Here is a 27,276-nt window from a genome sequence, read left to right as displayed (position 1 = left end):
CTTACTTTGAAAACTTTAAAAACATTTTATATTTGCTTTCATTTTTGAACATAATGTCACTTCAGTGAAATTCTAAGTGATAGATTTTCTTTTTTTCCCCAGACTTTAAAGATATTCTTTCATTGTGCTCTGGCTTGTGAAATTTCTGAGAAATCTGTGGTTATGATTGCTTTGGTTCCTCTGAACTAATACATTTTTGTCTGGATGTATGTAAGATTTTCTCTTTATCATGGGTTTTGGGTAATTTGATTATGATGTGTCTTGATGTAATTTACTTTTGGTTGATGTTTATCAAGCTTCTTAGCTTTTTGAGTTTGTCATTTTCATCAAATTTAGATATTTTTTCAATCATTATGTCTTCATATTTTTTTCTTTTTTCCCATATCCTCTTCCCAGATTTCAGTTACACATGTAACTTGATATTATCCAATGGTTATAAAGGTTTTTCTTTTTTTAAATTTCTCTACCTTATGCTACATTTTGTATAAAATGTATTGCTACATCTTCAAATTCACAAATATTTGTATTTTCAGCATATAATGTACTCTTTACCTAATCATTTGTACTTTGAATTTCAGCAAAACTTTTTTCTAGCTATCTTCTATTTCTCTTCACATTATGTTCATGTTTGTTTTAAACCTGTAAGTAGCCAGTTCGGCATGTAAGAGACTTGGAAGTTGCCACATCACCATAGCAAGAAAAAGCTGAACTAACTGAAAGATGAACAATTTTTGTTGGATCTGTAGGAGAGGGGAGTACACAGGACAAAACTTTTGTCCACAAGATTGGAGGGACAAACAGTTGAATATGAGTTACAGTTTAGTGGAGCAGAGACTCAGGAGTGGAATCCACCATGGACACCAGTGCTGGGATAGGAAAACTTAACTACAATTGACAAATTGCTGGAGGCTCAGTGTGGATAAGACTGATAGGTAAAAACTCCAGGAGGACCCACAGAAATTGTGAGATTTACCTCCAGGAGCTCTACCAGGTATCCACATAAAATATTGTAGAAAAATCACTTTGTGCTTCTAAGCAAGGGCAGGGGAAAATGAAACCCAGAGAACTCTGTTCTTCTTAATAAGTCCAGCACTCAGGGGAAACTAATTAACCAGAGCCTGTGGTATTATCAGAGCCTAACTGACCTGGAAAAGGAAAATACCCAACTCCATCCCACTCTTGCCATCCTGTACCACCTAAAGAAGGAAAAAATAAAAAAACTCCTATGAAGCTCACAGTCCAGAAGCATAAGCTCACTAAAAGACTGAGACCTAATCAGGGACTTACCTGGTGGTCTAGTGGATAAGACTTCACCCTCCCAATGCAGGGGTCCCTGGGTTCCACCCCTTGTCAGGGAGCTAGATCCTGCATGCATGCCATAACTAAGGGTTCACAGGCTGCAACTAAAAGATCCTGTGTGCCCCAGTGAAGATCCTGTGTACCACAGCTAGGACCCAGTGAAGCCAAAATAAATACATAAATAAATAAAGACTGAGACCTAATCAAAGAACACTTCCCTCCCCTGACACCTCACAATGTAGTGTAGTAATGACACTACATTACTAAAGGCCTATTTATGGCAGTTTCTTTTACCTAGTACATCATGCCTGGCTATCAAGAAAACTAAATTGCAAGCCCTACCAAAATGCAAAACATACAATTTGAAGAGACAGAACAAATATCAGAAAAGGACATGTCAAGGATGTTGAAATTATCAGACTAGGCATTTAAAACAATTATGATTAAAATGCTAAATGTTCTAATGGATGAAGCAGAGAGCATACCAGAATACATGGGCAGTGTAAGCAGACACGTGGAGAGCCTAAGAAAGAATCAAAGAGAAATGCTAGAGTCAAAAACAGTGTAACAGAAATGAAGAATGCCTTCAGCGAGCTTATTAGTAAACTGAGTACAGCTGAGTACAGAATATCTGAGCTTAAGGATATATCAGTAGGAATCAAAAAGCAAAGAGAACAGGAAAAAACAAAAAAACAGAACAGAATATCCAAAGACTGTGGGATGACTACCAAAAGTATAATGCACTTTTGGGAATACCAAAATGCATAATGGGAATACCAGGAAGAGAATAAAGAGAGAAAGCAACAGAAGAAATATTTAAAACAATAATGACTGATAATTTACCCAAATTTATGTCAGACACCAAACCACAAGTCAAGGAAATTCAGAGAACACCAAGTAGAATAAATGCCCCAAAACTACACCTAGGCATACCACTTTCACTCTAGAAGATCAAAGATTTTTTTTTTTAATCCTGAGAGAAACCACATTAAAACAAACAAACAAACAAACAAACAAAACTTACCTATGGAGGAATAAATATAAGAATTACATCTGATTTCTCCTTAGAAACCATGCAAGAAGAGAAAGGGATGAAATAATTGAAGTATTGGAAAAAAAAAAAACCACCAACCTAGAATTCCGTATGATGCCAAATTATCCTTCAAAAGTGAAGGAGAGAGGGGCTTCCCTGGTGGCGCAGTGGTTGGGCGTCCGCTTGCTGATGCAGGGGACACGGGTTTGTGCCCCGGTCCGGGAAAATCCCATATGCCGCGGAGCGGCTGGGCCCGTGAGCCATGGCCGCTGAGCCTGCGCGTCCGGAGCCTGTGCCCCGCAACGGGAGAGGCCACAACAGTGAGAGGCCCGCGTACCGCAAAAAAAAAAAAAAAAAGTGAAGGAGAGAGTAAAGTCAATCAGATGACAGAGTAGGAGACCCCAGCCTCTATTACCCACAAAAAACAATAATTAAGCAACTATCCGTGAATGAAAATAGCTCAGGGAGTGCTCAGAAATCCATTTAAGTAGCTTCAGCAACACAGTGGAGCAAAACACCTCAGAATAACAGTAGATAAAGGGTAAGAAGAATAGCTCCATTTTGCCTGCATCATCCCATCTTCCAGGCTAGCTCTGCTTAGAGCCAAGAGGGAACTTCCTGGCCTGAGAGAGTTCCCCTCACTGGCAATAGGAGAGCAGAATGAGTGACCAGCTTCTCCAGCTTTGGGGCAGAGGACACTGCATGAAGGACCTGCTTTGCTTTCACCCCACCCTGAGCCTGGCATCTGAGACATCCAGGGACAGATAAGAACAAGGAAGAAGGGCAGGGACTATCAGAGTCAGCCTTCTGGTGGGAGCAACCATGGTTCTCAGCAGCCGGTTCTGTAGAAGATCCCAGCAGCCTTCACTGAGAACCTCGACAGCTTTTGCAGATGCTGCAGAGCACTGCGTCACTGAGGACCCCACCACAGACCCCAGTAGATTTCTCTGCAGAGAACCCCAGCAGCGTTTGCCACTGAGGGAACCAACAACAAACACTGCTGACACAAACTCTGCAGATTTCACCACTGAGGGCCCCACAAATTGTCTCAATCTCAGACTCCTGCTGCCTGAGTAGCTCCTGGTCCCTGACCCCCACCCTGAATTCACCCCAGCCACTAGCACTTCTTCAGATTCCTTGAGCCCAGGATCCACACTGGCAGCCTGTCCTTACCTCTATAACTGTGCATGTGCATAGTGACAGCACAGGACCCTGTGGCTGATGCTCCCCACCAACTACCATGGTCCTACAGCCACACAAGTGCACACCAACAGCCCAGGCACCCACATCTGCTCAGGCCTCAGAGCAGCCTCTACTCCCATCACTATCCAGTGCTCTGGAAATTCACAGTTAACCCTTGCTATGATGCACCTACATATCAGCAGCCCTGGCTCCTGTCACTGGCCTGTAATACTGTGTGCATGCTTACAGCTACACCCTGCAGCCACACAAGTGCACACCAACAACCAAAGCCCCACAGCTCCTTGTGGGCCCAGATCCAGGCCAACTTCTGCCACTGACCTACACCCATGTATGGACGCATAGCTAGCCACTGCAACCATGCACATCCATGCTGCCTGCCTTGACTTCTATCACTGGTTTCCACTGGCACACATCCACAGTTAGCTTCTACAGTCACATGCGTGCACACTGATGGCTAGGGCCACCGCAACTGCTCATACATTGGGGGTCAGTCCTGGCCCTTGCCACGCCCCTACACTGTTGTGCACACTTAGAGCTAACCTCTGAAGCTGCACACTGCTAGCCCCATATCTTATCATAGGCCCCCAATGCCACATTTGCACCTGCAGGCAGATCACGCAGCTGCACAAGTGCATGCTGACAGCACAGGCCCCCATAGCTGCTTGAGTTCCAATTTGGCCCTGACTCCCATCATCATACCCCACTGCCATGCATATGCCTGTGGCTAGTTCCTACAGCCACATAAGGGAATGTTGACAGCCTAGGTTCACACAACTGCTCATGCACCCACAGCCCCAAGCCCTGCCACTAACCCAGGCCCTTTCCACTCTTGGTAGGCCTGCAGCCAGCTCCTACCAACATGCAGGCATCTGCAACCATCACCACAGGTAAGCATATGTACACTATGGTCTCCAGACACCACTACCACCTACCCTGCTCCCACCCTACTGGACCTGGAGGTGAAAATGAGGACCTCAACCGCCCTTGAAACTACTGCAGACCCCCTACAGCTATTGCCATCAAAGATTATGCATTTGTTCAAGTCATGGACTCTAACTGACTAAGTCAACAAGACACCACACCCCCACTGGACCAGAAGATATCACACCCTACACTTGGTACCCAGTACCTCTGGACCTAGGGTCACAGCACTCTCCCCCATGTCTCCACTGAAGGTAAAGATCTTTTCTAACTAAAGAAAGTGCAGGGGCTTCCCTGGTGGCGCAGTGGTTGGGAGTCCGCCTTCCGATGCAGGGGACGCGGGTTCGTGCCCCAAGCCGGGAAGATCCCACATGCCGCCGAGCGGCTGGGCCCGTGAGCCATGGCCGCTGAGCCTGCGCGTCCGGAGCCTGTGCTCCGCAGCGGGAGAGGCCACAACGGTGAGAGACCCGCGTACCACAAAAAAAAAAAAAAAAAAAGAAAGTGCAAAAAATCTGGAAGAGGTGACTGTATCTTCAAATGTGCATTCACCTAGACAAGGCAACAGAGATCTTGAAGAATCAGAAAAACATAACACTCCTAAATAAACACAATACACTTCTAAAAACTGACTCCAAAGTAGTGAAGATCCATGAATTTCCTGATAAAAATTCAAAATATTTGCTCTAAAGAAGCTCAGAGAGCTACAGGAAAACACGGTTATTAGTTTAACGAAATCAGGAAAACAATACAAGAACAAAAAGAGACGTTCCATGAAGAGTCAGAAAAAGATAATAGAAATTTTGGAGCTAAGAATACAGGGACTGAACTAAAAAATGCAATAGGGAGTTTCAACAGCAGACTCAATCAAGCAGAAAATAATCAGTGAACTCATAAACAAGTCACTTGAAATCATCCAACCAAAGGAGAGAAAAAGAAAATTAAAAGGAATGAAGCTTCCTTTCCTACAAAACTTTTGGGACACCATCAAACAAAATAATACACATTTTATAGGAATCCCAGAAGAGAGAGAAAGAACAGAAAGTTTATTTTGAGAAATAATGGCTGAAAACTTCCTAAATATTAGGAAAGATATGAACATCCAGGTACACAAAGTCCAAAGTCCCCAGTCAAGATCATCCTAAAGCAAACTCCATCAAGACACATTATAATGAAGCTGTCAAAAGTCAGAAACAAAGAGATAATCTTTAAACCAGCAAGAGAAAAGAACCTCATCACATACAAGATTATAAGCAGATTTCTCAGCAGAAACCTTGCAGGCCAGGAGAAAGTGGAATGATGTACTCAAAATGCTGAAAGAAGAAAAACTACCAACAGAAAACACTTTACTTGGCAAAACTATCCTTCAGAATTGAAGGAGAGAAAAAGACATTCCCAGACAAACAAAAGCTGAAGGGGTTCAACATAAATAGAATTGTCTTATAAGAAATGCTAAAGGGAATAATTTAAGGCAAACAGAAAGAATGCTAACTAATAACAAGAAATCTTATGAAAAGTATAAAACTCACAGGTAAAGGTAAATATATAGTCAAAATCAGAATATTCTAATATTGTAATGGTGGTGTGTAAATCACTTATAGCACTAGCATAAAGATTAAAAGACAAAAGACTAAAAATAACTAGAGGTACATTCATTTGTTAATGAATATACAATATAAAATATGCAAAGTACCACATCAGAAACATAAAATTTAGGTAGGGGAGAGTAAAACAGTTGAGCTTTTGTATGCAAACAAAGGTAAGGTGTTATCAGCTTAAAACAGACTATTATAGATACAAGAAATTTTATTTAGCATGCATATGTCACAGTAACCACAAAGCAAAAATCCATAGTAGACGCACAAAAGATAAACAGAAAAAACTGAAAGCATACCAATATAGAAAACCATCAAATCACAAAGGAAGACAGGAAAAGAGGAAGAAAGGAACAAAGGATCTGTGAAATACTCAGAAAAGAGTAAGCAAAATGACTACCGTTAAGTCGTTACATTTAAAGTAAATGGATTAAATTACCCAATCAAAAGACATAGAGGGGCTCAATTTTTAAAAAATTAGGCCCAACTCTATACTGCCTATAAAACATTCACTTCAGCTTTCAGACAGACATAGACCAAAAGTTAAGAGATGGACAAAGATATCTCATACAAATGGAAAATGAAGGAGAACAAGAGTAGTTACACTTATATAAGACAAGATAGACTTTAAGTCAGCTAAAATAAGACACAATGAAGCATACTATAGAATGATAAAGAGATAAATTTATCAAGGGGAAATAACAATAGTAAATGTATATGCACCCAACATTGGAGCACCTAAATATATTAATATAGGCAGATCTGAAGAGGAAAAATGATAGCAATACAAAAACAGTAGAGGATTTCAATACCCCACTTTCAACAACGGATATATCATCCAGACAGAAAGTCAATAAGGAAACATTAGATGTGAACTACATTTTAGAACAAATGGACCTAACACATATACAGAAAATCCATCCAATAGCAACAAAATACACAATTTATCAATCACACACAGAAGGCTTTCTGAGAGATTATATATTAGGCCACAAGATAAGTCTTAACAAATTTTAAAATAATGAAATTATATCAAATACCTCTTCCAAATATTGAATTAGAAATCAAGAACAGGAGAAAACCTAGAATATTCACAGATAAGTGGAGATAACTAAGGTTTTTTCTTTTTTTTTTTTTTAAGATAGACAAAATTGACAAAACTTTAACTAGACTAACAAGGAAAAAATGAGAGAAGACTCAAAAAAATAAAATCAGAAATGTAAGAGGAGATATTACAGTTGATACCACAGAAATACAAAGGACCAGAAGAGAGAATTATGAATAAATATAGGACAACAAATTCAATAACCTAGAAGAAATGGATAAATTCCTATAAACATAAAACATGCTATTACTGTTTGATCAAGCAATCAATCTCCATGGTATTTACCCAAAGGAGGTGAACACTTATGTCCACACAAAATAATGCACATGAATGTTTAGAGCAGATGTGTTCATAATCGCTAAAACTTAAAAATAAGAAGTCCTTCAGTAGGTAAATAGGTAAACAAACTGTGGTACATCCAGATAATGGAATATTATTCAGTAGTAAAAAGAAATGAGCTATCAAACCATGGAAAGACATGGAGGAATCTTAGCTGCATATTACTAAGTGAAAGCAGCCAATGTGAAAAGGCTAAATACTGTATAGTCTCAACCGTAGGACATTATGCAAAAGGCAAAACTGTAGAGTCAGTAAAAAGATGGGGGGGGGAGGAGAAGCATAAGTAAGTGGAGAACAGAGGATTTTCAGGGCAGTGAAATACACTGTATGATACCATAATGATGAATACATTAAAAATTTGTGCAAACCCATAGAATGTACAACAGCACAACTTGACCATCATGTAAACCTCAGACTGAGCAATTATGATGTGTCACTGTAGGTTTATCAATTGTAAAAAATGTACCACTCTGTGGGGGATATTGATAATGGAGGAAGCTGTACATGTGTGGGGGCAGGAAGTATAAAATCTCTGTACCTTCCTTTCACTTTTGCTATGACCCTTAAACTTTTCTAAAAAAGAAAAAAAGTTTTACAAAATCTATAAACATATTAAAATACTTATAATAAATTTTTTAAGTTCTTCTTCTGCTAATTCCACTCCCACCCTCATTTATGGATATTTTTCTTGTGGCTGAAGTTTACCTAGTTGTGAGTCACCATTTGCTGCATCTTTTTTGGAGTGGGTGCTGAACATCGTGTTGTTATACTGTTGAGTATTTGGAATTAATCACATCAACGTAAATGAGTGCTGAAGTTTGCTTAACTGGGAGTTAAATTATTTGTGGATTAGGTTGATCCATTCTAGAGTTGTTCTTAATCTCTGTTAGCGTAGATCTAGTGTAGCCTTTACTGTTTATTTTATTTTAGCCATACTGTTAATAAGTGACTTGTTTTTTAGTACTATTGATTATTCAGTATCTTTAATGTGGTTTGTCTTGTCTAGACAGAAAGAATTCAAACATCTCCCAACTCTATGTGTATTCCAGGCACTGTTTACTTTGTAACTCCTCATAAAGTATTCTTTCTTTGACTTTCTGGAAGTTCTACATACGCATGTGCATACTAGTATTCGGCCAAATATTCAAGACTACCGCCTATGAAAATTTCTGAAGACTTTCTTGCTTATATCTCTTTTCTTTGGTATTCTTCTCCATGAATGTCATCCAACTCAGATTTCCTGGACTTTGCTCTCTATCCACTCAACTCAGCAAGGCTCTTCTGTTCTGCTTAGGTTTCTCTCCCTGGGTTGTGGTCCAGAAGAAATGCCTTCAAAATAAAGCTGGGGCATTCTGAGGGCTGGCTGACCTCACTGGTTTCCTTTCTTTCTGGGATCACAGTTATGGACCACTTGCCAGTTTTGTGTTTTTTTTTATGGCTGGAGAGTAAGTCTGATCCTGGTTACTGCTTCATGGCTCAAAGCAGAAAATTATGTCAATACTGAAGATTTCTGGAATTAATTAACCTATAAATAAATTTACGACGATTTTGTGGTTAGTTTATTGAATGTGAAAGTTTGTGGGATATTCACTTGAAAATAATCATCGGGCAATTGAATATTTGACAACTCATGGTAGTGAGTTGGACAGGATGTATATTGGGGAGTTATTTTCATGGAGAGAATTTAGGGCAGAGAGGTAGAAGTGGGGACAGTCATAGTCAAGTGATGGGTACATTTTAAAAGTTGCTGGGTGTTAATGAGTGGTTAGAAGTGAGAAAATAGTAACTACATTTTATGAATTAAATTTTATAAAATTTTTCCAGAAGAATATGCATTTGATGTTGCAGGAGATAGCAGTTTGGAGGAAAATATGAACTTCCCCATTATAAATAATTTAAGTTACAAATACTCCTTGACTTATGATAAGATTATGTCCCAATAACCCCACTGTAAATTGAAAACATCTTAAGTCATTAAGACTTAATGCAGTGAATACACCTAATCTACTAAACATCATAGCTTAGCCTATTCTACCTTAAACATGCTCAAAACACACTAGCCTACAGTTGGGCAAAATCATCTAACACAAAGCCTATTCATGTTGACTACCTCATGTAACTTATTGAACAATGTGCTGAAAGTGAAAAATAATGCTAGTTTGGGTGCAGAATGATTGTAACTGTATTGATGGTTTACCCTCGTGATCTCGTGGCTGACTGGAAGCTACAGCTCATTGCTGTTGCCCAGCATCATGAGAGGGTATCATATTATCCCTATCCCATTAAAAGATCAAAATCCAAAATTTGAAGTACAGTTTCTACTGAATGTATATCACTTTTGCACCATCACCAAGTCAAAAAAAATCACAAGTCAAACCATTATAAGTCAGGAACCATCTGAAGTAGTTACTTGTGTTCCCCACCTTAGATTACAGAGTCTTCACATTCTGAAGCACATTCCCAGTTTTTATACATATGTTGCTCAGGAACTTAACCAAGATGAAAAAGAAACAGATGAATACATTGAAATAAGCTAAAATCGCATTTAGACTCTACAGAACTCAAAGATACAGAAAAAGATGCCCGAGACATACAGGAGGTTTTGAAATGCTTTGGGTAGGTACAATGTATCAACCAGGATCAATTTTAAGATATAGGACAAAAATATAGTAAACAACAACAACTAAAAATAAATGGTCTCTTTCTATTTATAAATCTTCCTTTCCCTTTTTATTATTAATACAAACTTATAATCTGTTAGCACTAGAAGCTTCCTTTAGTGACCAGACATTGTAGTTTATTGTTGATATGAAATTCAATGTCTGGAGAGGTTAACTAAATGAAGAGATTATGTATTAAATTAGTGGCAGAGCCAGAACTAGATGGGGCTCAATCCTTCTGCTTTTCAGTCCAGATCTATTTTTCTTGAGCAGGCATGTGCCAACAGCTAGCTAGCTGCTCACTAAATGGTTTCTCATTCTTCCGACTCTTCCTGAGCACACAATTCAACTAAATCTCTAGCTTCACTCGAAGTTAGGTAACTTCATCTGTCCTTTGGTCCTGCAGATTAAATCCTCCTGCAGCATGCTCTATTCTTTCTCCTCTCCTCTCTGCTGGCATCTATGGAAGACCAGATGATCCTAGAAAACACATGTTGATATTGCAGATCTTCTGTTAGTCTGGACCCTGCGTAATTGTAAGGATCTTCCTCTTCCTCTACCTCCTCCATTTGGACTTTGTTTAAATGAGAAATAAACAGTTGTGTTGTCACTGAGATTTAAAGATTCATCTTTCACAGCAGTGAGCACTGCCTTAATTAATAAAGGTCTATAACATTTCTAAAACAGTAATCTGGGACATGTTTTAATAGGTTAAAAACAGAAGCCTCTGGGAAAATGGGTGTAGACAAAGGTACAATCAAAAGGTACTGTCTTCTACATGTTCCCTTTGTGCCTTGTCTAAATCTATCACAGTCACAAAAAGGGCAACTGGCTCTGGCAGGAATGGTTTCTTTACAACTTGAGATAGAACTTGTCATTGGTATTCAATGCATGGAAGATGATAAAGCTGAAATAGAGAGCTAAGTCAAAAGCTATGCAGAAAAGCATAATTTTGTACTGGGGGGAAGAAGCCCTAGGAACACAGACAAGAACAGGTAAGTGTGAATGTGGTAGTGGGGTGAACTATACAGTTTCCATGAAAAAAACAAACAAACAAAAAGGCATCAGACTCTTAAATTTTTCTCCATGAGCCATCAGGAACATGCTACACAGGTGGGTTTGTTTTCTTCACCCCATTTTAGATAGAAGATGTCCACAACATATTGCTTGGTGTTCATAACCATAACTCTTATCTCCTTTCTTCTGAAAACAACCTCTGAGATCCAGTATTCATCATCCTTCCTTATAAGAAAATTGGTCATCCATTCCCATTAGCAACTAGTCCTAGTCATTCAACATCACCCAAGGAATCCACTTAAGACCAACCACAGAACTGGTTGCTGTGGACTGTAACACGACATCAATTTTTCCTTGTAGTGGAATTTGCTCACCTCATTTAATTGTCTCCTTTAACACAGTCATCTATCTGAGTCCATTGACTGGTCTGAATTTACACAGGTTATTTGGAAAATAAAGGTCAGATACACACCAGACTGCTAGAACCACATTTATTAACCACAGTCCTCCCCTCCCCCTCCCCTACCTGTCCTGCCGACTTTCAGCATCATCAGTGTCATCCGGAGCGAGAGAGCAGTAAATTAAATGTGGCAGGACATGAAACAGGAGCCAAAAATGAAGCCACAGTTAGTGACAAGTGATGCCAAGTTCAACCTTATTAGCCTTTGAAAAACCCTGCAGCTCTGCCAAGCCAGTATCTAACCTTGTTATATAAAGAGCCCCTATATGGTGCAATTGCTGCTGGTTTTAATCTGAAGATGCCAAAGAGGCAATTAGATACGGCTTCAAGATGAAGACGAAGTTCTTTCTCAAGGGGATTTGCTACTCGGTGAGAGCTCAGACTACAAAGTTTTGAAAATTCTTTCTTCACTCTCTTCCTTGGAGCCTTGCTAATTTTACACCATCAGCCTCCAGACTCTGCTTTTTTAAAAAAATATTCACATATATGCATTCATAAATATCCTCAAGAAGAAAATATCAAAGTAGTTCCAGTGCAAAGAAGAGATCCACGTTCTTTGCTAGTTTCATCAAACTGTAACTTCAATGCTGCCCTTTGGGGACAGGATCTTTCTTGGAGGCCAGCAACAGATAGAACTAGGACATATCACAGGATGCAGATTCTGTGCAGTATGGCTGGTACTCAGCGATTACTATTAGGATGACTGACTATATTTGATTACTTTTCTCTCAATTAATATTGTGGGAAGTGGCAAGTTATTCAAGGGGCCAAGGTGAGGATGTTGGGAGTGCCAGAGAACTGACTCAGTATCACAAAGCCCTGAAGGCTACGGCAGAACCAATACAGTTAACCCAAGATGTCAAATGGCAATTTAATTAAGGTAGATCGATAGAATAATTCTTGAGAAGACAAGAGCATGCCTTGCAGCATGCCTTAGCTAGCAAGGCAATAGTGTCTATCCAACCCATAAAGTGAGGAGAGCATTGAAATGTAATTTTTATATAGAAGTCAGAATTAATTGTATCTAGCATATGCGTCTGTTTCATATCCTATAAAGTGTATGCTTTTAAAACTAGTTTAAAAACATTACTGGGAAACAGGAAAGCTTTGTTCACTCAGTATATTGGAAATGGATAGGAACAGTTGATAAGAGAAAGGAAAAGTCATTGAGTTGACAAGAATAGAGGAAACCCAAGCTCAACGCACACACAGAGGGAAAACTACATTCTCGGCTATTAAGAGCAGATCTGGAGGAGCTAGAAGCTAAGAATGAATAAATTCAAAGAACAGGAAGAGGCCCTGGTACAGTGTTCAGAGCACTGAATAAATGCCTTGCCTGAAAGTGGGGTCCGTGGACTTCCAGGTGACCCAGTAGCATCTGCATCACCTGGGAGCTTGTTGAAGATGCAGAAACATGGGCCCCACCCTACTTCCTAAATCAGACTCTACATTTTAACCAGGTGATTTGAAAATCTGTAAGGTTTGGAAGCATTGCACTGAAGATCTTCATCAGAAAGAGCAGAACAAGTCAGACCTCACAGCAGCCCTCACAAATACTTGAGCAAGGGGAGAGAGCAACCTCTGCCTCTAGCCTAAAAGTCTACACTTTCTACAAGGGGAGTGAGCTGCCTGGCTGAATAGGGTTGGAACGTGAGAGAGAAACAGGACAGTGTCATGATATTTGTGGCCTTCCATGATGGACAGAGAGGGGAAACCAAGAAAGAATGTCCTGCCCAGGAGGAAATACACTCACGACCACATTCCTTTCTCACCCAATCCCACTCTGCCTGCTCCTGGCCCACACCCTGAAGTGAATCCTGTTTGTCCACTTGCCCCAGTCCCTGATAAACAGCTCACGGTTGGCTGTTGGGGAAAACAGACCTACACCACTCCAAAGATGACTAGGCTCAGCTGCCTTCATGAATTCACCCAGCTCTTCATTTATAATTATGAAAAGACAACTAAAATCACCAACCATGTTAGAAGACTAAACATTGTAAATAGAATTGAAAATGAAAATATTTAACAGCTAAAGTGGCATTGACTCCAACAACGAAAACATGCAGAAACATCAAGATTTGTTACTTTGAGGCCAAATAGCGGAATGACACAGAACAGCCAAAATAAGTGGCTCTCAACCACTGATCAGAATCTCTCAGAGGAATTGTGAAAACACTACCTGCTGGGCCCCACCCCAGAGTTTCAGTTTCAGTGGGTGTGGGCAGGGCTGGGAAATTTGCATTTCTGACAAGGTCCCAGGTGATGCTGATATTGCTGGTCCAGTAACCACACACTGAGAACCACTGATCAACATGATGCGGCCAAGCAGTCAACCTGGGGATAAAAACAGATATTATTCAGGAAATAGGTGAACAATTTCAGGCATGAGAATCAAGTGTCCAGACATTGTCAAATGTCCCTGGGGAGTCAGGGGAGTTTATCACCCCCAGTTGAAAACCACTGATTTGATCCAATTACTTGTGAGAACAATGGGGCCAACATCATCCATTTAGATCAGTGGTTCTCAAACCATGCATGTATCGGAATCACCTAAAGAGATTGTTTAAACATGGATTGTAGGCTCTGCCCCAAATTTTCTGGATCCCATGTAATGCTAATGCGGCTGGCCTATGCACCACAGTTTGAAAACACAGATAGAGTCCACCCAGAGCTTAAACAATCATTTTTTGCTCCCTGGAGCTGGAAACAGGGCTTTCCTCCCTGGTAGCATGTGGATTTAAGGTGGAGGATATGTGTCTGTATATAGCCTGTGTCCTGTTTGAAAATGAAAGCGGGAAGTGAATGTAAAGGTAAGCGATCAACAAGTCCTGCTACTGTTCACATTCTTACTAGTCTGGCCAATGGATCTTAGTGGCTAGTGGTAGGCTGGAGTGTGAGAGGATGGTGTCAGAGGCCAGAACAATCATTTTGGTTGGGTGAGGTAGGACACTACCAGAAAACCCTGCTGCAGATATCTGTGAGGGTGGGATTGGAGAACAGAGTTTAAGGCTAAGACCTTTACTGCCCCGTCTCCCTGCCTCTGGCCTGGGCCCCAGTCCTGCACATCAGCACTGTTAAATCTTAGGTTTGTCCTAACTTTTATCCAGCCACAAGTAAGAAAGAAGTTGGGGCCAGAGAGATCTGTGAGCCTGCTAAGGGTGACCACAAGTCCACTATCCCATGCGGTTGTGTAGAGCAGAGGAAGTGGAAGGGAGAAGGGTGAAGAATGAGGGACAAGAATACCTCTACCTCTTAAGACACAGTTAGCTTTGCCAGATACAAAACGTTGTCCAATGCAGTCTGGAGCTCTCTCAATCAAATACCTCACATCCCTTTGTGGGCAGGAGGGGAGCAGGTGGATCAGAGTGATGTTTAGAAGTATGCAGACCAGATTTAGCACAAGGCAGAGAAGAGCAACCCCTTCCCCTAAAGATAAGTTTTCCACCTTGTTTATGGAAGGGTTCTGCCTGCAGATTCACCTCAGTTTTCCAAGGTAGACCTCACTTTCCTTTATGGCCAAATTTACGTTCTGTTTGCTTTGTGTCCACTCCCACCAACTCCATTCAAATCTCATTTTACTCTTTCCTAACTCCTCTGTGTATTTAATCCTGTGCTGCTCCATCCATTTTTTAAGGTGGGAAGTCTGATTTCTCCAACAAAACTATATGCAAATTCCTCCAGGAGTGCAATGGGGCCATTTTTCTATTTGTTTCCTTCATGCTAGGACAATGTACTATCTTTCAGTAGCCACAACAATTTCTGCAGCGAAAAAGAAGCACCACATAAAATTCATGGAAATCAAGGGCAAAGTCAAGGCACAAGCAACTGTGCCTTGAATCCTTCATTCCTTTAGTTACCTGTGTGAGCAATTTAATCTGACTCTCTGCAATTTAGCATCCTCTTCTGTTGGAAGGAGGATCATGATTGTTTTCAGAATCAGACATGATGTACACAAAAGACCTGGTACCAAGCTTTCTAAATAGTAAGACAAAATAAATGCAACAATTATTATCCTTATTAAAAGATCAGCATATGGATGCACCCTTTGTTTACAAGCTGGCTCCTCACAGGCACAGTCCAGCGCATATTTCACATTTTATCCTAACTCTCCTGTTCTCCCAGACATCCACCTCACAGCTCATTATTTTCATTATACACCTGCTTGATCTGACATATACCTCTGTCTTTTTCTTGGCTATTTCTCATGCAGTTTTCCTCTTTATTCTGGAAATGGATCCTTAGGTGGGCCATCTCTGATGTCTTCCTTCCCCATTGGGTTCAGTCCATCCCCCACCACCACTAGGAGGACCCTTCTACTTGAACATCCCTGATGGTATCACTCACAGTGAAGTCAGTCCACACTGCAAGTCCCTAAGTACCCGTAGGTTACATCTGACGTCACAATAAACTTCTTCCAATTCTTACCTTAGTGAAGGAAATTGACGCTCAGGCAGCAGGTGGAAATATGTGAGCTGAGACTTCAGGCTTGCATTCTATAAGGTTAACTCCCTGTCAAATACATGCCTCTTTTAATTTTTCCACCTCCCATTTCTCTCCTATTCTCTACTGAGAACTGTTGTTGGAATGTCTTTGGACTCAGCAGGTAGGCTATTATTTTTTTCCATGACTAATTTTTATCATTATGCTTGGGCTTCTGTTGGTAGGCTCTTAATGAGGTCCTGCACCACATGTGGCAGATCAATCCAGGTGGTTTCACAGGAAGTAAGAAATCTGCAGCATTGCTAGAACAGGAAGTTAGCAAGTCTGCTCCTGCTCTGGGCATCCCAGCCCATGCCCACTTAGAAATATCAAATTGGAGAAGATAGTAATCTTCTTAGAGGTATGCCCTCTAAAAACAAGAGAAGGCAGCTAACAGGAAAGTAAGAAAACAGAATAACTGTAAAAATAAGATACTAGAAAGCAAAATTCATAGTAGCAATAGTGATTCTGTTCAGAAGCTTTTTCAACCCTAATGCCATTCCTTCTGCCCTCATTATTCTCTTTGATGATTACAACAACTTCTTTCTTTTATAATTTTTATAGAAATAGAGTTGATTTACAATGTTGTGCCCATCTCTGCTGTACAGCAAAGTGACTCAGTTATACACATACAGACATTCTTTTTTTAAAATTCTTTTCCATATGGTTCATCACAGGATATTGAGTAAGGTTCCCTGTGCTATACATTAAGACCTTTTTATTTATCCTTTCTAAGTGTAATAGTTTGCATCTGCTAATCCCAAACTCCCAGTCCATCCCTCTCCCTTCACCCCTCCCCCTTGGCAACCACAAGCCTGTTCTCTATGTCTATGAGCCTGTTTCTGTTTTGTAGATAGGTTCATTTGTGCCATATTTTAGATTCCACATATAAGTGATATCCTACAGTATTTGTCTTTCTCTTTCTGACTTACTTCACTTAGTATGATAATCTCTTCTTGCATCCATGTCGCTGCAAATGGCCTTGTTTCTATTACAACAACTTCTTACTGGTATCCTGCCTGAATCTTCCTTCACTCCAACTGATTCTCAGAACTGTTCTTAGTTATCTTCCTATGAAAGAAATCATAAGCTATGTTTATTTTAATGCTTTTGTTGCACTACTTTTACCTTCAAGACACTGTTTTTAAATGTACCCGGAAATTTGTTTTTATTTCAGGTATGATGAGGGTGACAGATCAGGAAATGAATGTCATTGAAAAAGTCATTTGTCACTTACAGTTCCTAAGAAGACGGTCACGTCCCACCAATGCAAGGCCACATGGGGAAGCACCAGGGTTGGTCAGAAAGCAGAAGGAATGAAAGGAAACATGAGCAAAAGGCTTTATTGTGGTTTTCATAGGAGAAACAGGTGAGGTAGGTCAGCAGCTGAGCAGGCTTAGAACTGGATAGTTTGAATAAATGCAGGGAGCTCTGGGCTGTGGGCAGTTTCTACTTGTCTGGTCTAATAGCTGACCCTGGAGTGATAGAGGGAAGGGGTATACTGTTCTGGGCTGCAGGAGCCTGATAAAAGGAAGCAGGTGGGAGTTTGAACTTGAGATGGGTTGACTGCATATCAAAGGCATGTCCACAGGCAAGCAGTTTACTATCTCTAGGAATTAGCTACCCCTGGGAAGGGTGGTCTCTGCCATGTCAGCAAGGTCCCACGATGCCAAAGCATTATAAAATACAGAAAATAAAATGTTGTTTTTAATTTTCGGCTCTGAGGCCATTCACACTCTGCCTCTGCACAACTTTCCCAGCCCCCCTCTCCAGCTACTCCAGAGCACAGGCCGGGTTCCCGCCACACCACTCTCCTCCATCTGCAGCCAGCCACCCATGCCCTTCCCACTCCTGTGGCTTTTCACATATTGTTCCATGTGCTGGGAATTCTTTTCCTGACATTCCTCACCTAGCAGACTCATCTGGAGGTTTTCAGAAAACCTGCTCGAATTTCCTCTTTCTTTGGTACACACACATGTTCTTTTCTGTCACATTCTATTTAATTTGGATTATATCCCAGTTGTATGTAACACTTAATAAGCTGTATGTCATTTATCTGTTAACAGGTCTATCTCCACCACCAAAATGGGAGTCCTGTAAGTAGATACCGTCTTATCCATCCTTGCTCCTCGTTGTCTCATATATGTGTTAGACTTCACAGACATACACCTAACATCAGCTGAATGCATGGCAGACTTGAGCCCTTTCATGTAGAAGCAAGCAGCCTCATGAATTTAAGTAGCTTCCCAGGGTATTAGCATGTTAAGGTAAAGCTGCTTAACTTTACATTAGGACTTAAACTCGAAGGAAAGTCCTCTGATAAAAACAGGATTTATTAGTAAAGTCAAAAATCATCCTGAATCTCAGAAGTTGGATTGGTTTGGATTTTGGAAAGCTGGTTTTTTAAACTGAAGCCCTAGCTCCTCTACCATCGCATAGCTCAACAAAAATGTATGTGCCTGGCTTAAAGGGAAGAAGCAGAGAGGTTTACTTTAATTATATGTTGAATCTTTGGGAACCAACACTGCTTCCTTCAAGTTGTGTGGTGAGAGAAATTTAGCTTTTTGTTAGATAAAAACTTCTAGGGATAACCCTACAGAGGAGAGAGGGAGATTTGGGAAGACAGCAGGCTTTTTCCCAGTCACCACTGAAATCATTCCATGTGGAGAGAGTCTAATTTTGCCTTTGAATTATTGAGCATAAAGTAACCGTGAGTTTAATCCTCCTTAGCTATCCATGAGATTTGTTGATGGAGTGTGAGTGACACAAGATATCATCAGAAAGATATAATAAAATTCTTGTGTTTGCTCAAATGGGGGGGTCCTTTGTTCACCCCAGTTCACCCCAGTTAATATGAGATTCTCTGCATGGTAGTTTACAAACCCCTCTTCACCTAAGGTGTAAATGCTTACCCTGCAGAACCAGAGGGCTCGTTTCTGTAAAAGTATCAAGGAACTTTGCCTATACATATATGCACACATGTATGTATGTAGCCATGCATGCCAGTACAGTGTATGTATTATATAGATATGTATACACACATAGAGAAAGGGAAAGAGAGAGTGAAATTTTTGTAAGTCAAGAGAAGATACTCATGTGGGCATGAAGAACATTCTATTGGCAAGAAGGACCTTGACTGCAAGAAGAAGACCCCAACTTTATGTTGTGAAGCTCATTCTGGGAATCATGGCATTTGATACCTCACCTCCAGCTTCCTCCAAGGCCACACTCTCCCCAGCTGATGAGAGGCCTATTTAGTCAGACACTACATTTATGTCAAGAGCAAACAGCCAGTTGTTTTATGGTCACTCTTCCCCTAAAGTATTTCTGAGCATAAGGGATTTGTGAGAACAAAAGGATACAAGTAAGTGCTGGAGTAGATTTGATTTATTAAGTGTGGGATTATTTCTGACATTTATAGTGTGACTCAGAGTGCAGAACTGGAAAATATGGACTCATCAATTTGCATGTTGTTTATATAAGAAAGGGAAATGTGACCTGGGGCAGATGTGACAAACTGGAAATTTGTCTGTAGTCCCCTCCCTCGGAGGTTCCTGTCAGCTCTACTCCACTTCCTCATGAACCCTGAATAAGAGCCAAGATCCTCATTAGCTTTCTCCACACAACCACATCGAAAACATTATTTTACTTTTATTTGAAAAGAATTTTGAATATAAAGAAAAATTGCAGGGTTTCCCTGGTGGCTCAGTGGTTGAGAGTCCGCCTGCCGATGCAGGGGACACGGGTTCGTGCCCCAGTCTGGGAAGATCCCACATGCCGCGGAGCGGCTGGGCCCGTGAGCCATGGCCGCTGAGCCTGCACGTCCGGAGCCTGTGCTCTGCGACAGGAGAGGCCACAACAGTGAGAGACCCGCATACCACTAAAAAAAAAAAAAAAAAAAAAAAAGAAAAAGAAAAGAAAAATTGCAAAAATAAAACCAGTATGAAAACTACCCATGTAGAATTTACCCAGAATGAGGTTAACATTTTACTTCATTTGCTTTATCATCCATTTATCTGTTTTTGTATCTATCATCTATCTAATCTATCTATCTACCTACCTAATTTGAGGGTAAGTTAAATACACCAATCCTTTCCCCCTAAGTACCTTAGTGTGCATTTTCTAATAATAGAGATATGCTTTTATGCAACCACCATACAATGATAAACTTTAGTAAATTTACAGGTACTGCACTTTGATTTAACCTACTCTTCTGTCCTAATTTTATCAGTTAACCCAATAATGTCCTCTATAGCATTGTTTCCCTCTAGTTCAGGATCCACTTCTCCATTTAGTATTCCATTTAGTTGGTATTATCTTTGCCTTCCTTTAATCCCAAACATTTCCATAGCCTTTCTTTGACTTTTATGACTTTGTCATTTTTGAGGAATACAAACTCCCTTTTTCGATTAAATACAATGATTCTCATTCTGTATTTGTCTGATGTTTCTTCATGATTAAATTAAGGTTATGCATTCTTGAAACACTGCAGAGTTGACCTTGTGCTCCTTTCAGGGTACCGCACCTGTGTGTCCATCTGTCCTTCAAAGGTGATGTTAATGTTGATCACCCAGTCAAGGAGCTTCCCAATTTCTCCATCACAGAATTACTGTTTTTCCACTCTTTGCAACTAATATGCAGATTGTAGGGAGACATTTTTAGACCATGCAACTATCCAGCTCTTCATCATAATTGCCCTACATTTGGCATCCATTGATGATTCTTCCCTAATGCAATCCTTACCATCTTGGTTGCAAGATCATTTTTTTCAACCCTAGTACTACTTCCACATTTAATAGATGGCCTTCAGCACCCTACTGTAATTCCTCTCTACCATTCATCTGTCTGTCAGCCTATCATAAATATTGACTCATAAATTACTATTTGAAATGGTTTATAATTCATTACTGCATTGAAATATTTGATTCTCACATTGTCCCATAGTTGGCCTCTGAAAATCCCTTCTATGTGTTTGTAACGAGCTTCTATCATTTTTTTCACAGTTCTTACTCTCTGGCATGCAAGATGTTCCAAGCTCATGTTTTGGTTCCAAGTTCCTTTTTTAAAAATGTTATTAAAATATAGTTGAGTTACAATGTATGTTAGTTTCCAGTGTACAGTAAGGTGATTCAGATACATATATATATATATATATATATATATATATATATATAAAAAAATATATATTTATGGGCTTCCCTGGTGGCGCAGCGGTTGAGAGTCCCCCTGCCGATGCAGGGGACGCGGGTTCGTGCCCCGGTCCGGGAGGATCCCACATGCCGCTGAGCGGCTGCTCCCGTCCGTGAGCCATGGCCGCTAAGCCTGCACGTCCGGAGCCTGTTGCTCTGCGGCGGGAGGGGCCGCAGTGGTGAGAGGCCCGCGTGCCGCAAGGAAAAAAAGAAAATATATATATATATATTTACGTTCTCTTCCATTATAAGTTATTACAAGATATTGAATATAGTTCCCTGTGCTATACAGTAGGTCCTTGTTGGTTACCTATTTTATATATAGTAGTGTGTATATGTCAGTCCCAAACTCCTAATTTATCCCTCTCCCCTCCTTCACTTTGGTAACCATGAGTTTGCTTTCTATGTCTGTGACTCTATTTCTGTTTTGTAAATAAATTCATTTGTATCCTTTTTTTTTTTTAGATTCTACATATAAGCAATATAAGTGATATCATATGATATTTGTCTTTCTCTGTCTGGCTTACTTCACTTAGTATGATAATTATGCCTTGAAATCAGCCATTTCTCTGCCTGACACTGGTGTATTTTAATGGAAATGGTATTAGAGTCCAAGATCTGAGCATTAGGTGTGCTCATTGCTATCAGGATGGCATTGCTTCTTGGCTCTTTTGGCAGACAGAGGTAGGAAATAGCTACACATTTTTCACATTAGAATGCACATACAATACAAATATGCATATGCACACGCATATGCATACATATGCACATGTGTATACATATGCATATACATATTTTAGAAGTCCTAAGTTCACACCAATACCTCAGTTCTAATCCACCTCCCATTCTATATTAGTTTATCCTATGGGGAGTATCTTGGCTCCTAACAGCCTCAACACATTTACTTATTTGCTCAATCCTATATCACATCTAAAATAGCTCCAAAATTATGCTTATAAAACTAAAACCAACCTACTCAAAAGTTCATAATGATTGTATATTGTCCCCTCCCCCCATGCACACACCAAATCACATCCCATCCTTCCCCAGATTATGGACATAGAGTCAAATACTGTCACAATTAGTGATTAGAATAAGTTATTTTCTTTCTTTCTTTCTGTTCACCTTCAAGCATGTTTAAGGTATTCATTTGAAATGTAATTAAATTCATTTGTTTCAATTTTCTTTCCGTTTTAGGCTTCTTTCCATTCTTATTGATTTGATTTTATTTTTTGAATATGTAAACCATTGAAAGGCTTTAGAAAGTCAAAACATGACAAAGTTATACTCAGAAAATTGTTCCTTTCTCATGTACCCTTTCAGCCCAGACCTCTCCCCACTGTCTTCTTATAGGTAAAAAACTTGATTTTTTTTTTTTTTTTTTTTGCAGTATGCGGGCCTCTCACTGTTGTGGCCTCTCCCGCCGCGGAGCGCAGGCTCAGCGGCCATGGCTCATGGACACAGCCACTCCACGGCATGTGGGATTTTCCCAGACTGGGGCACAAACCCACATCCCCCACATCGGCAGGCGGACTCTCAACCACTACGCCACCAGGGAAGCCCACAAACTTGATATTTTAAAATTTATTCTCCCTATGTTTCTTCTAAATAAATCTATTTAACTAAGCTTTCCTTCATCTTGCATGGCAGAAGTGAAAGAAGAACTCCTACATTCATCAGATGCCCGCACCATTTAACCCCCACAGCATCCCTAGAAGGAAGGTGCCATCTCAGTCTGAGATAATGGGATCTTCACCTGGAAAAATGCCATTTATGTTGTAATGGGAAAGAAGAATGGATTTGGCACCCTTTCAACATCTGGGGCTAGACGGTCAGGAGTTAGAAATGGTTCAGGGCTCTGTGTGTCCCTGTGACTAGAAACCCTCCAGATCCAGCCATCCTGAGACTGTGGCCATGCCTTAAGAAGATGATTGTATAGGAGAGCAAAAATCAGGAAAAGTGGGCCACTAAAGAGCTGTAACTTTTAGAGCCAAGATCCATGGTGGAACACCACTGGGTGAATACCCTAACACTGTGGAAGAGAGATGCTTCCTTCAGATCCAAGCTCCAACAGCAGCCATAGACTCCCCAGGTCTCATCTGTAGGAGATGGAGATGGTACCTGGCCATCAGGCATCAAAGTTGATTCAGGGACAAACAAGATGGTGTGGGCAACCAGACTCACTGGGTTAGACACTGTGTGGTCATTAAAATAGGCAAAAGGACTGTACGTGGCCTGCCAACTACATTCCCTCCTTGAGAGGTAATGATAACCAGAAGTGGCTTCTTGGACTGAGTAAATTCACCTGATGCCCCAAAGTTATGCCAGCAGGAAGGATGATAAGGAGAGAGAACAACATTCTCCTAATCATCTGGGTAGGGAACCCTGAATCGTCTGAGTGTTCCAAAGAGCATAATTATATTTTGTGCTCAAGCCAGTGAAGGTTATGCCAGTTTTACAGATGAGAAAACAGGCTGAGGAATACACGCAGCTTGGTGACCATCACACACTTAGTAAACGTCAGAACTAGGTTTAGGAACTTGGACTTTCTGAATACAAAGTCCATACTCTGAGGACAATACAGAGAAAGTCAGGGACCTGAGTTTTTTTTATACGCAAATCCTTTAGAAACTCACATCCCCTCCCTAGGCCTCATTTTCCCCATCTGTCTAAGCGGGTGGATAGAATTACCTCTAAACTCTCTTCCAGTTCCGAAATGAACATTTGGCCTGTGTGTGTGTGTGTGTGTGTGTGTGTGTGTGTTGGGAGCAGAGGGATTCATTTTCCAGTGACAAGGGCCTTAACCAAAAGAAGTGAATCAACACAGGTCATGAAACTTCCGGGAAAATGTGGAGAAAACATGGATTGGCTGGGATGTGTGGATAGTGGGGTTTCCTGGTGGCTAATGTCATGACAGGTGGTGGTAGGGCGCAGTAGAGAGGAGCTTGGAGAGGAGGCTTGGGATCAGCAATGGGCTCCAGGGTGAAACGAGCCTGGCAGGATGGGAACAAGAAATGATGGTTGAAAATCTCTTGGGATCTCCCTTTGGCTAAGAGCTTCTTACATGTCTCCATATTTAATTCCTACAGGAATTTTGTGAAATAAATGCAAATACTCATATATGCTACCTATGGGCAGATTGAGCCTACAAGAGGTGAGGGCCTTGCCGATGGTATGTGGCTAGTTAAGGAGAGAGTGAGAATACCTCACCAGCCTTCCTGCTGAACTTGAAAGATCATCTTCCCCTCTCCCTGCTTCATCTCCGAGGAGAGAGAGCAGGGAGAGTCAGCAGCAGGAAAGAAGCCGGCTAGTCTGCCCATTCTCTCTGGACTTTGAGTGGACAGGGCACCTGGCTCTTGCATTAGTTTACCTCCCTTTCTCTACCTAGTTTTATAAAAGAAGACATTTGGTAATTAATTTTTCAGATCTACAAGGCCTGTGTAGGAAAGACTGTAAATTAAACGATTCACATTTCCATAACATTGCAGTCCAAAGGGCATCGCTTTACGATGCATCCCTGGAGCAATAATGCATAGCTTTAACTAACCAAAGGCCCAGGATCCAAAAGCCCCTTGCCCCTGCTTCATGATGAAGTTAGGCATGCAAAACAGAAAAATAATTGGACTTGCTTTTCTCTCGATTTTCTTAAAATCTGAGTCTAACTGAACAGGGCTGTCAGGCACTGTTCCCTAAGAGAGGTTTACTGTATGAAAAAAGACGAAAGAAATAAAAAGGCATTTACTATGTAATTTCCACCTCATGCCAAAAAGATTAGAAGTGGATACCACAATACATGCAGTAGAACATGATGGAAAGAGATGAAGAGGTCCAGGAGGAGCGAGACCCAGTAGACTCGAGCAAAGACTGGGAAGACAGCAAATTAAAGGCAAGAGACTGATAGTGACCAGGTGGAGAGAGGTCTAAAAATGGTTTGTTGACAGTTCAAAGGATGACAGGACAAAGTGAAAGTTACAGACACAGGGAACGGAGTTAGGACTAGAGAATCCATGAAGGGGATTCACTTCCAGGTAGTTACTTGTGTTGGGCAAGTCACAGCAGGCAGGGGGTTAGTGCAGGGAATAGGAGACAGTCCCAGGAAAGGTGTGTCCTGCGGGCAGAGGAGTACAGATCAGCCACAGACTGGGGTCTCAGGCATGTGGGCTGTGAGGTCAGCCCTTTGACTCTTGACAAAGGTCAAAGCAAGCCATGGAGTCGGTGCCTTAACCATTCTTAATCAGGACCAGCCCTGCAAGCGGAGGCCAAAACTAAGGGAGTCCAGTGTATATCAGGAGGCTTATTAGGAGGACCTGAAGTTAGGCAAGGAGGGGAGGGAGGAGGCCTCAGCTGTACCCTCACAGGGCCTGGAATGGGCACTGGAAGGGCAAGAAGTGAGGTGATTTCTCATATTAAAAAGGAACCTAGGGACTTCCCTGGTGGTCCAGTGGTTAAGACTCCACTCTCCCAATGCAGGGGACACGGATTCGATCCCCGGTCGGGGAATTAAGATCCCACATGCCGCACGGCTCAGCCGAAAAAAAAAAGGAACCTAAATCTAAAAAAGCCTAATTCATGGAAATAGCAGAATAGTGGCTGCCAGGGGCTGGGGCTGGGGGAGCTGGGGAAATGTTGGTAAAAGAGTACAAACTCCCAGATAAGTAAGATCTGGGGATCGAAAGCATAGCATGGTGACTCTAATGAACAATACAGTATTATATACTTGAAAGTTTTTAAGAGAGTAGATCTTAAATGCTATCACCACACACACACATAATCATAATTATCTGAAAACATGGAGACATTGACTAACCTCATGTGGTAATCATTTAGCAATATATACATGTACCTAATCATCACACTGTCCACTTTGAACTTACATATGTTATATATCAATAATATCTCAATAAAACTGGGGGGGGCAATTCTAGCTGAGCATCCTTCATTAATGGCATGCCTGTCGTGAGTGGGGCAAAATATAACAAATTTAGAGAACACCTAGTATTTGCCTAGAACTGTGTCAGGTTCTGGGGATATAGAGACAAACACGATTGGCCCCCTGCCCTGTGTCGAGGAGGTTAAACTGTACACAGCGGATTATAGCAGCTGCTTTGAGTGCACAGGGGACTTTATTTCTGGCATGTGGAGTCAGGGAAAGCATTAGAGGAAATGTGGTATTTGGACTGGATCTTGAAAAATAGCAGGGAATTTTTCTAGCAGCAGAGGGGAAAGAGAATGACATTTCAGACAGAAAAAAAAAAAACCTGTTCTATGCATAGACTCCTGGAAGGAAAAAGTGTGTTCACTAGACATCCCAGTGGCAGGAAAATCAAACTAGACATTTTAGGGAGAAAAGAAGATTGGTCAGGGCTGAAATAGAACCGTCAGTTAACCAACATAATTGTATTAAATAGAGCTCATATTCTCTAAGCAGACTTTTCCCACAGTGTTTCTCATAGTTATTTATAATTATTAAAAATATATGTAGAGGAGTTTCATTGTCAATAACTGTGAGATAATTGGGGGTTACACATACTGAAGACTTTTCAGAGCTTTTAATATATTCATGTGTGTTTTGAATTCCAAAGAGAGAGAGTAGCATGAAACATTTCTTGTGCTCATTAGAAGATGGATTAGTTCATTTTTTTCCAACCTAGATATAAATGGAACAATCTAGGAAACTGCGGCTTAAACATTCTATATAATCTAAGAATTTAAGGCCCATGTCTCCATTTATTTCACCTTGCAAAATCTTTGTCATAAGAGTTTTCATAGTGTATGGTAATTATTTGCATCCCCGTCTCCCTGTAGACCTTTGCTGTCCAAGTTGGTGGCCACTAGCCACATGTGACTCTTAACCATGTGAACTATGGCTGGTTTGAACTGAGATGTGCTGTGACTGGGAAATTACCAGAAAGTACACATGTGCCTTGCAACATATTTCTATCAGACAGCACTTCCCAGGCTGTTTGAGTGTGGGGATCT

Source organism: Orcinus orca, chromosome 7 (assembly GCF_937001465.1).
Source record: "Orcinus orca chromosome 7, mOrcOrc1.1, whole genome shotgun sequence".
NCBI classification, from domain to species: Eukaryota; Metazoa; Chordata; class Mammalia; order Artiodactyla; family Delphinidae; genus Orcinus; species Orcinus orca.
This window is presented reverse-complemented; position numbering follows the sequence as displayed.